Below are 11,452 nucleotides of genomic sequence, written 5' to 3' on the forward strand. Positions count from 1 at the left end.
GCACAGCCACTGTTTAATCGAGGGAGCTGATCACAATCAGCTTTCACTGACATCGCTGACCACCACAAAAATTGTTTAAGACCATGCAACTTCTCCATTCTCAAACTTGATGGTCTTATGTAGCAATGTTTGAAAGGAGGTGTCACATGGAGAAGCATGGGAGGGTTGGGAGGGGGTTTTGGTTGTTGAAAATACTATTAATTTTAGCAATATCAGAGAAATTAGAATCTGGATTTTTTTTTTTTTTAACTTTCCTGAAGGAACTTCAGACGCAGAAGGTCTGAGTAAGATTTATCCTGAGCAGAGTTACCCTTACTCAGTCTAGTTCAGACATGTACCTTTTTTTCCAAGTCCCTTCATTCAGTCCCTCTGTAGGTCTCCACATACTGTGGAATTTTCCAGAGCAGACAGGGCTGTTGTTTTGAGTGTAAAACAGTCTGGGAAAAACACACCCCATTTTCAGTGGCTTCTCTCCATGATGAATAAATCTATAGAGGGTAATAGGCTTGTGCTTTTCCTTTCCTTGCTTTTCTGAAGCAGTAAATACAACCTTCAGTGCCAACAGGCAGCCCCTGCATTCTGAATGAGTGGGATGCTTAGAAAAGCAGGTTTTAGAAGTGATCCTTTAGTAAAGATCTGCCATTTTTATTGTCTAAATAACATAAGATAATTTTTATTGCTCTTCTATTACAACTCTAGCCAATGAATCTTCCTGAGCACAGTTTATGTACTAAACAGCTCATTTGCTGTAACCTAGAGACTGTTAGAGCAGACAACTACCAAACTTGGTGCTTCCAGAAACTGTGTAGGTCACTCTGTAGAAATAACAAAGCAAATACAGCCTGAAGCAGAAGTGAGATGGATTATTTTGAACAAATGTTAGGCTGAAATACTGGATGATTTACCTATAAAATGAGGCAAAGCCACTACTGCATCTGAACTTGTGCCTTTGTGCATTTATGCACAAAGTCATTTCAAGCCTTCAAATGAAATAATTGACCCAATGTATGTAAAACATAGAAGGGGATTTGTTCTGTGACAAGTGTATACTTTCCAAACATATCAGTAAGTCTTCCACCATTAATAAACTGGCTTTGGTGGAATGATTGGTTAGAAAATGTGGAAAAACTGCATTTGTAAAGCACGGGGAAGAGAGAAACATGTTGCAAGTGTTTATGTTATTTTCCTTTCTGTGTATAATTTGAAGGAATTTGTAAAAAGAAAAAAAATGCAGCATATTCTCCTGCCTCCCTTCTCCTCAAAATTAGAGCAGAAGATTGGGTTTTGCTAACCAGTAGCCAGCTGTGATTCTGTAATTTTCTCTAATGCTCTGCCATGGCTTGTGCAGGGCTGGCTAGCAGCAGGAGGCCGTCATCTCCCAGGTGCTCCTAACAGAGAATTACACGTATCATGAAGCTAACAAATGTGGGGGCAAGATCACTCTGCTAACATTTTCTGGCATTTTTGCCATGTTTCTGAATAGGTCAGGCTGATAAGAATCTTTAAAAGCAAACAAACAAATAAAGAAACACAAACACAACCAAAAATAACAAAAGGCACCAAACAAACTCCTCACAAGTGTTATGAGAGAAGGGAGTCTATGTGCTGTGATACTCAGACAGAAAGACACTACAGTTCGTATGAGCAATGAAAATACAAAAAAAAAGTGCAACACTGAAACCTTAGAATGTACCAAGATACATTTTTTACAGCTCTGTCGACCATCTTTGTTGTGATCTGCAAATGCATATGACATTGATGTAATGTAAAAATATGTTTACATTATTTCCACCCCTTGTGGATCATTTACCTAAAGTGCCTGTGGTGTGGATGTTCTGCAGTTTTCTGGGGTTGTTTTGGTGTAATGGTTTTGGGGTTTGGTTTGGTTTGCATGGCTTTTAAAGAGAAGAGATTACATTAAGAAAACAGCATACATATATATATATACATACATACATATATATGGGGGAAATTGAAGAATTTGTGTGACAGCAGACTTTTTACTGGAACTAAAATAGCCCCATTTGTGTAAGCAGGTCGTTCACTAGAAGGTGTGAGCAATAGTGAGGACAGAGTTTTTCAGGCTGGTGATGGCAGGTTCAACACATCCAATGTTCCTGTCAATGTCAGTATTTTTCAGCCTAAGGGAAAATGCAGCCTGATGCAAGCTGATGCACTCAAATGGGAAGCATTTTTATAATCAGTCTATTTTCTGAAATGAAAGGAGAAGACCCACTGTGACATGCTGAGATATATGTTGTTAATTGCTCATCATAACAATTCTGTTTCTTTAGTAAGATCTCTTTTTTCCCTTACCTCCTCTCCCTATGAAATGATCTTGTCAATATGGAAAAAGCAACCCTGAGGAATCTATAATTTAATGAAAAATTGCTGTTTCCATGGCATAGAATTCATACGTTTATATTGAAATAATTTCTCAGTCTTCATTTGCATCCCCTCTCTAAACAGCTATATCAGCTGTTAAGATTCAAACAATTAAAAATGCCCAATTATTAAGGAGAAATTAAAAGAAGTAATCAGCTTAACACAATTTCAGCTCAAAAAAGCCTTCCCCGGCAGCTCACAGGAAAAGCATATTTTGATGCTGTTAACATCCCAAATTGGCTTAAGTTAAAATACACCAGGGCAAGATTAAACCAATGCAAAGACGCTGGAAAAAGAACCAGTGCTTTCTTTTCACTGTGAACAATATGAAATTTCATCAGCTTTTGTTGTTAGGATGTCATATGAAAATACTGTGCTGAAGCCTGCTGTGCAGGCTGTTACAGTTTCCTAAATGAGACTCCACTATAGATTTCCTGGCATCTACTGAATTCCTCTGTTTATTTGACTGAAATATTTGTACCAGGGCTGTTCTTGTTCCACTTTCAGTGACTGAATATAAGAGAATTTTTGCTCTTCTTATTTTTTTTTAATTCCTTGTTTTTGTTGTTGGGTGTAATAAAGTTTTTCAGTCCTGATGAACTGATAGTAACTGGGTTGAACTTAACAGAAAGAGAGGCAGATGGTACCTACACGTCCTTTGCTATTCCTAAGACACCTATTGCCATAGTTAGAAGCCTCTGCTGTTATCATCTTGGATGTCTGCAGGATAGATGCTGCAAACTGCACTGCAGCTCACCAGATGATTTTGTGGCACATGGGGTGATGCAATCTGTTGTACAATCACCAAGAGCATTGGCCAGCTTGTATGCCCCAGGTTAAAAAGCCTAAAACTATAAAAGTTTGGCTCCTGCCCCTTTAGATATCCTGAGCCAAACTGTGGGAATATACAGTTGAGAAGTAAGAGTTTGTGTTTCCATTTTATTTCTATCACTGAAGATTTTAGCTCAGATTACCAGACACAGGCAAGAGAGCCAGGCCTTCCTGGGATACTCAGCTTCAAAGCTCAAAGTCATGGAGACTCTCTGCCCTATTTTGTGCTTCCTTTGGTGCCCGGCTCTCCAGTATGCCAATATTTTTTTTTCCTCCCTCTTCCCTTCCCTTTTGAGACTACCCACTTCACTGTATATTTGTTCCTCAATCATTTTCACATCTGTGGTTGAAATTCATCTCCAGAAGAAAGTTCAAACAGCACCTTAGGCACTTCCAGACATCCTAGACTTTGAGAAGTGAGTCACACTTGTGCTCTGTGGTCTGGGACTGTCCTGAATGACATCACTGACCTTGGTTTGATGATTTCACTCCTGTGTGGGCAAACCTCAAACCACTGCTTTGAAAATGAAACTTACTTTGCTCAGAAGGAGGCTCTTCACCTTTGTGTCGTTCCACAGAGTGTCCATACACCAGGGTTAACATGGAAGTCCTAATGGTTTTTCACTTGGTAAGTTAAAAGGCAATGATGGTCCAAGAATCGTTTACTTTTTTCAGACTTCCCATTCATATTCCCCAGTTTGCCTCCAGGCCAGATGATACACAGATGGCTCTTTTACCAGCTCTTTAAGAGACAGCTTTATGGTACAGGGTATGGTCTCTTTCCCAGGCCAGGAGGATTCCTCAAGAAGGTCTGTCTGCTTACTTTATATAAGATTATTTTTCTAGCCTACAGCAGTCTGGAAGGCTGAGGTTGTTTGCCTGGAAGATTGGTTGTTATTTGCTTTTTTCCCTAGCCTACTGCATGTGGGGGGTAGAGGAGGAGGAAAAAGGTGCCAGGTGAAAGCCTTCTAATCTCTAATGTTGATAAATAGTTAGTTTTGTTATTCTAACCTCATATATCCATCTTAGGGTTGATGAAGGGATAGAAAATAATTGTGGATAAGTAAATTCTTAAACTTATTTGGCATAGCCAGTCCATCTCTGAACTTCAAGATTCATGAACTTGTTCCTAAAGTGTCCAAAAAACTTACTAGTTTAGTTTTGTATTCCCAAGTGACTGAGTCACTGAATATTAATAATCAAATTCCTAGTGATTGATGTGGTCAAGAAAAAATGAAGCTCCCAACAAATTCTCACCACCCACCTGGAGAGACTCCATTTCCTTTCTATATGGAACACATCCCAAACTTTTAACTCACCTTGTAAATCAGTCATAACTTGGGCATATCAGTGCACAGTGGTAGCTGATGCTCTTTCTATTTTGCCAAGCTGGCTCAGTATCATGCTGTGACCAAAACAGGTTCTTCATCTGTCATTTAAGAAAAAATATTTTTACTGTTTAGAGCTTCAAAGCAGAGGTAGTTGAATAAAATATTTATTAGGGCCTGGTAAGGTACTGTCAAAATGTGTAATGAACCCTCAAGACATGGATGATGTTTAATGAAGAATCTTCTCAACATTTTGCTTTCATAAGAAATTTGTGCAATAAACATGCTCATGTTTAAGTGTTGAAGCTTATATAGTATCCCAGGCAGGGTTCAAAGGCTGCCTATAATGGTTGCATGACATGGATTTTTCTTAGAGTCCTTGACTTCCTGTTTGATCCAATAGAAACATAAATGAATCTTGGACTGGCATACATGGACAGCTGCAATTAATAAGTGTACGCATGTTTCATATACATATGTTATAGAAACATATCAGAGATTAGCATGATCTTGGATGGTGCTAATTAGAGGAATGAGACTTTGCTAGTGAATCAATTCCTTGGTGAGAGAAGTCTTTTTGTAGAAAGCATTTTAAGTGGGATTATTGGTATCCTTTGAAATCTTCATAGGACGAAATCTCAATTCTTCACTGATGAAATCTTCATAGGAATTTGGTGACAATGTTTGTGAGTAAGAACACCCAAGTCATGTCTAAGAGATAAACTGACTTTTGATCCCTCAGAATTATCTCCTGAGAACCCTTCTTGATTGCCTCTGCAAAACCTGATTTAACTTTATATGTTCTGCCTCCAAAGTCTTTCTTACCCTCTGCTCAGCAAATAAATAAAATGCTTTTAGATAGGTAAATATTACCCTTTCATAAGAACAAGAAAAAGATATGCTGTTGTGAGCATTCCATTTCTCAGTGAAGCAAACAAAACCATGTAAATCTCAAGTATTCATGGGAAGGAAGTAAGAGAGACAGGCCATCACTTCTCTTTTTTTGGATCAAGGAGAAGCACTCAGAGACACTGAACAGAAAGAGACTCCCATTGTGCACAGGCTACACAGACACGTGAGAGTAGCAGCCTGTTGTTTCAATATTACTGTCATAAACATGTGCATGTATTTGATAGTACATAGTGTGCTGCTGCAAAGGTGTTTGTCTCCCAGCAGCCTCCCAGGAAATGCGTGAGTCTGTTTGCATCGCTTGTTCGCAGTGCTGGAACTTAGAGCTGTTGCCTCACTAAGCACAGGAACATGAGGGTGAGTTTAGATTTGTTTGGGAAGCTGACTCTGATGTGGTTTCCTCTTGTTTGCCAGGTATCAGCTCTTGCTGACAGTATTCTGCAAGGGAATTTCCCCTAGGAAGAAAGGTTTTTATTGGACAAATGCTTCTCTGAAGGATGTATAAAGGAAAATAGCACTGGTAATGTCAGGCAGGAAAAAATAACTGTAAGACCTCCAGCAGGCCTCTGTAAATATTAGCACATGTTCTATGATACAGGGAATAAGAAAAATAAGTAGTGATGATAGAAAACCACATTTTATATATGTTTTTGTTATCCATGAAGTCAGTATTGTATTGTCAGTATTGGACAAAAGGACCTCTCATACAATGTCAATTTTATATTTATACCTTTTATAAAGGGGCATGAAATTTCATAGTTCTATAATTCAGAAATATGGTAATTAGCTGCTTAAATATTTAAATAACGAAAAGCTGTTAATAGCATAGTCAGCCATGTACAAATACTATTTGAAAAGTAGCAGAAAATATGCAGGAACTGTGTAATTAAACAATTTGTTAAGTCTTTGTATTTCGCCCTGATGAGACATCACCTTGCGTGTGTGTGTATATACATACATTTGCAAATGAAATCAAACTTTCATCATTTAATGCTTCAATTGCTAATTGTACTGTAAGGTCCAATACAGCAATAAGTATCTACAGTAAATAAAAGCTGACTGTAGCTCAAGAGTAAGCTTTTCCCATATCTGAATCTCACTTCTAAGTGGACATAATCCCATTTTTCCTTACTCTCTTCCCCAGAGCTGTTTTTCTTTTATGTTACAAATAGTTCCAGCTGTCATCCTAGCAGTCATTCTTAACTTGTATAGCTTAGGTCTGAAAAGGAGGGCCATATTCTATCATAGCTATTGAACCATGAAGGAAAGGTACATCAGATCCCCTGCTTCAGATTTTGACTGATAGGGACAAGCAATAGGAAGAGAAATCTGTCTCTCTTCTTCTATCTCTGCTCAATTCAAAACCTTTGGATCCCACCTATCTCCCTGAGCTCTCTATTGTCTTTTCCCTGTGCTTCCTCTGAGGAGTTGTTCCCTCTGCTATCCTTAATGATATGCCTGACTCCCTGAATTTAGAAAAGCCAGTAACCCAGATTGCTGTTTTTTTCTGTTAGCAGAGATGAAAAGAGAAGGAAGTATTAATTTTTTTTCCATTCATCTATATTCTTAAAAGTCTATTTAAAATTCTGTTTGTAATATGGAAGTGATACACATTTTTTCTTCTTTCCCCAGGTTATTTCTCATTTCCTTGCTGACCTTTTAATGTAAAGAGCCTAGAGATTTTTCTACTTGTTTTCAGTCGGGAAGCTCCAGTACTTCTGGAAATAGAGATACCTGTGGTAATCAGTAAGTGACAGAGCAATTATCAGTACATTCAGATTACTGGACTGCTGTGGATGATTTAGACCAACTTGTACTTCATAAGGAAAAATACAGTTGCTTCAGCTGAACAATCCAATGCAGAAAGAAGGAAGACTAGAGTGTGCTTTTTATTTTATTAACATTTCTGAGTTCAGGTCCTCAGGAAACCTCTGACCAGTATTTATTTGACAATGTCTCTGTCCAGGATAATATTATGATTAGAATCAAAGGAAGCAGAAAAAGAAAACATTTTCTTACTGAAATAAAGTGAAGAACACTTTTTTATTTCCCCAGCTTAAAGAACCTCTGGAAGAGTAACCCAAGATAGGACTTGGCAACTGCTTATTATGCTCTCTGCCAAATAATGCGTAGAGATCTAGCAAATCTGGTAATTAAATGAGCTAAGCAGGAAGAGCCTGTTTGAAACTGCACAGAAATATGAGCACTCTGCTCAGCAGAGGACCAAAGATGCAAGGATTATGAACTGCAGTCACTGAGGCCTAGTGTGAACTAAGATCAGAGACAGGAGCAGGAGAGAAGCAGGAGAGGGAAAATGAGTATTGTTGAGGCTTGTGTGCTGCCCTTGGCACTCCACCTACTCTTGTTATTATTACTTTGCTTGGCTTTTAGCTGATAAATAAAATATGGAGTAGTGTCTAGAAACACAGACAGAAGACAGTTCATCTAGTGCTGCTTAATAGCTGGGTGCTGTAATTGCTGCATAAGAGCTATCTTTTTGGAATTCAAATGGGAACCAGTGGCATTTTATGGACTGGGACTAGCCATAATGGTTTACAGTAACAGACCATGAATATGGTGGGTGAGAGAAGTATAAAGGCTTTATTCCTAGGCAAATCCTGGGAATGGCATTTAGACAGACTGGCCAGAGAGTCTGGTCTGTAGTTGAACTGAACTGGCACCAGGTGCTAGAGCCGATTGCATAAGTGCCCCAAAAGGGATGTCAGAGAATAGCTTTCCAACTCCCAAAAGCAGAGGGATCCTATTCAGGGAAGTTGTCTCAGCTGTCAGGGCAGTTTTTCTTCCATGTCAGTGGTCTGAAAAATATCTCTATTTTCCCCTTTGCAATCAAAAGCAAAAGCTGGCTTTTGAAAGACTATTTTATAAGTAGCAGAGCTTCAGGCTTCTGAGGCTTGATCTTCCAAAATTTTAAAGGTGATTCACAAAAGCTATTATACTGCAAAGAGACACTGTGCAATTTCTGCATTGTATCTCCCTAAAAGTTGACTGCTGAATCAATATGGAGGATAATTCACTTGCTATTTTAAAGCTGGGGAAGGTGCAACTTAATTTAATTCTGTAGCTGTATGGTCTCTCTTTTTCAATATTGGGGAGGAAGTGCTGCTTCTTCCTACTGAAATCCTGCATACGTGTGATGGAGAGAAATCTTGCCAGGAGCAGTGTGGCTGTGCTTCCCTAGGTAGCTTCTCTATCCTCCCAAAAGGATATTCATTTTGTGGCAGTGTACTTGGGAAAAGGGGTGAGCCCTGACTGAATTGTGCTGTGCCTTGAAGAAAACAGGGGAGAGCAGCAGCTTGCATTCTTCAGGGTTTCCGGGGCAATAGACCTGGAGAGGTCTCCCATATCTTTTTTCGGCCTGCTTTGGCTTTCCTTTCTTGCCTGGTGAAGGAGGGCCTTCATGTGCTTGGGGGTTTACTCTGAGCTCAGGGGCTGGGTTTGCGAATGGCTTTCAAATGTTAGCCAAAAATATTCGTCTGTGCATGTGTATGTGGAGGCGTGGGGGAGGGAGCATTGCTCCCTTGTGCAGACAAACAGAACAAGCCACAATCTGGCGTGCTTTTGGTTATTAATAGCTAGAATATGGAAGTAGGGCAAATATCCATCCTGATTTATCGTGACCTGAATAATCCGTATAGTCTTCAGGCCATAGACTAGCGATTCTGTCTCTAGCTGTCACATTCCTGAATTTTAGGAAGTGATATCTGTGACCATTTTGTGTCATGACGATCAATGTCACATTAAAGAGAGAAGCCTGCAGGCAGGCGTGTGAGCTGTGTGAGTGCTGCTTGATTAGGGACGCGCTGGGGTGGGGATCCTGCTCCCTGTCACTCCTGCTCCCTGTCACTCCGTGCTGTCTGAGACCATGAGACAAAAGATCCCAAGGGAGAGGTCACCCTGGCCTGGGGCTGCTCTGCTGGGGAGGGGGGAGCGACAAAGATGCTCTGCGAGGCAGGTCACAGGTGGAGGAGAGGAGTCACAGAGCCATGAAACAGCACTGAAGGAGGCAGGAGATGTTAGATTCAGGAGTGGGAGTGGGGAGTGGAAGAGGCAGAGATGCACAAAACCATGTATCCCTATGGTTAACCATATCTAGGCATTATCAGGGTATTCAGTTACTAGAAGATGGGCTTTTCCATTCATTTTTGTTTCTTAAAATCATGAAGATATTGAAACCCATATTTTTATTCTCCTCTCAGCTTGCAGTATGTTGTTCTTCACACCTGTTTTTGAAATCACAGCAACTTTTTTGGCCAATTCTGTAGATTTCCCATTGCGCCCTACAAACATTTCTAGCATGTGAAGAGAGATGAGCAAACGGGCATTAGTTGTGACAAATCCAACAAAAAGATGCCTGGGACACAAATCAGAAGTCTTCATTTGGTCAGGTTTCCCACTGACTTCCCCATGAACTGACATGGTTCTTGAGTGAAGCATGCAAGCTGGAAGAATAGGGTGCACATTTGCATCCTGTTATTGTTCTGAGCATTACTCTGGCAACAATTTTCTTTTTCTGGATGGGCACACAAAAAAGCAATAAATATTATTGCTGATTACATTTTACAAATTACAGGCATTGTTGGAACATAGGCCTATTTATTAAGAGTAGAAAAAGTATAAAGGGAAACAATTTCTTACCCAAAAGTATTTAAAGACTGATATTAAATCAAGACAAGATGTAAGAAACAAGACTAGCATGAAACAAAGATGGTTGTGCTAACAGTGTGCTGTTATTTAAGCCAGCTAATGAATAAATTGATAGCTTCAAATCACCTAACATTTTGAGTGTGTTGTGGTATGTTTCTGATCTGCTTTAATGCAGATAAGTAAATACAAATGTGGTTTCCACCAAGCTAATTTTTGGGGGTGCAGTGTTATACACAAAGCAAATTAGTCCATTTGTAAATGCTAGAAGCTAGTATTTCAGTGTTAGGAGCTAAAATGCCAGTATGAAACCTCCCAACCTTCCGTGCTGCAGCTAAGCAGCCATGGTTACACGTCCCTCTCTTCCCACAAGGCACAGCGGACGAGGATGCACTACAGCTCCCCCGGCTCTTCTCTGCATATTTCACACTCTTCCCCCAACAAATGTGACTCTCCGTTCCCCTTCACTCGTGGGGAGCTCTCAGCCAGAATGGCAGGCAGGGGATGCTGCCGCCTCCCCAGCGCCCAGCATTTGTCTGGGAGCAAAGGGCACTCAAGCAGCATGCCCTTTCCTCTCCCAGCCAGGGAAACCACAGGACCCTCCGTCCGGACCCAGCCAGGGAGGCTGAGATTCCCACAGGCAGGGAAGACAGAGCAGACGGGGATTTTCCTGTTTGTTTTTGAAAGGCAGGCGCTGGCTGTCCGGGTGTCTGTGTGTGTCCCATGGGAAGCACGAACCGGCGCTGGGGCTCTGCGGCTTGGGCTCGTGTTTGTGAGCCTAGTTTGTCAGCGGCAAGCTATTCTTGTTGGATTTCCAAGTAAACATCAGACAGATCCTTACCCCTTTGAGCTGTCATAGTCTGCCAAGAAAACTGTCTGAACTTTGAAATTTCTCCTTTTTTTTTCCCACCTTCCTGACCCTGCCTCTGCCACCGACAGCAGGTCCCTCTTCTCAAGGGAATGTCCTTCAGGCACAACACAGGGAAATGGAGGAGGGGAAATTTCATCTCCAGAAATCCTGTTTGGCGAGACAAGGATGTCTGGGCCTGCGAGAGGGATGGGGCAGGCAGCTCGGAGCAGGCAGGCCTCATCGATGAGCCTCTCCCGAGCCTGCAGAAGCTCCTTTCTCCGGAGAGCGGGGGCAGGGCAGCCGCGTGTGCATGGTAACAGCGGCTCGGGTGACAGGCGACAGCTCATTAAGCTGTCACGGCGCCATGGCAACAGCGTGCATGGCATCCGCGTCTAAAGCAAACACACAGCCTTTGATCAGGTTTGCTCTGATTACACCAGCGGAGTTCAGCTGAGCCGGGGCTCCTCGGTAGCTGGGGACTTTGCCG

The 11,452-nt window shown here is 41.1% G+C and overlaps 1 long non-coding RNA gene across 2 annotated transcripts; it reads right to left on the reverse strand.

Moving 5' to 3' along the window:
* Positions 1 to 239: 239 nt before the first annotated feature.
* Positions 240 to 11,111, reverse strand: LOC137479529 (uncharacterized). 2 transcript variants are annotated; one of them, XR_011002323.1, is made up of 3 exons: positions 10,957 to 11,111; positions 3,753 to 4,645; positions 240 to 531 (listed from the first exon to the last, which is right to left on the reverse strand). It is a non-coding gene; the product is annotated as an uncharacterized lncRNA (long non-coding RNA). The 2 variants fall into 2 exon arrangements; XR_011002320.1 differs by having other exon boundaries at positions 240 to 1,388.
* Between the last annotated feature and the right edge of the window lie 341 nt (positions 11,112 to 11,452).

Source organism: Anomalospiza imberbis, chromosome 1 (assembly GCF_031753505.1).
Source record: "Anomalospiza imberbis isolate Cuckoo-Finch-1a 21T00152 chromosome 1, ASM3175350v1, whole genome shotgun sequence".
Classification (NCBI taxonomy): Eukaryota; Metazoa; Chordata; class Aves; order Passeriformes; family Viduidae; genus Anomalospiza; species Anomalospiza imberbis.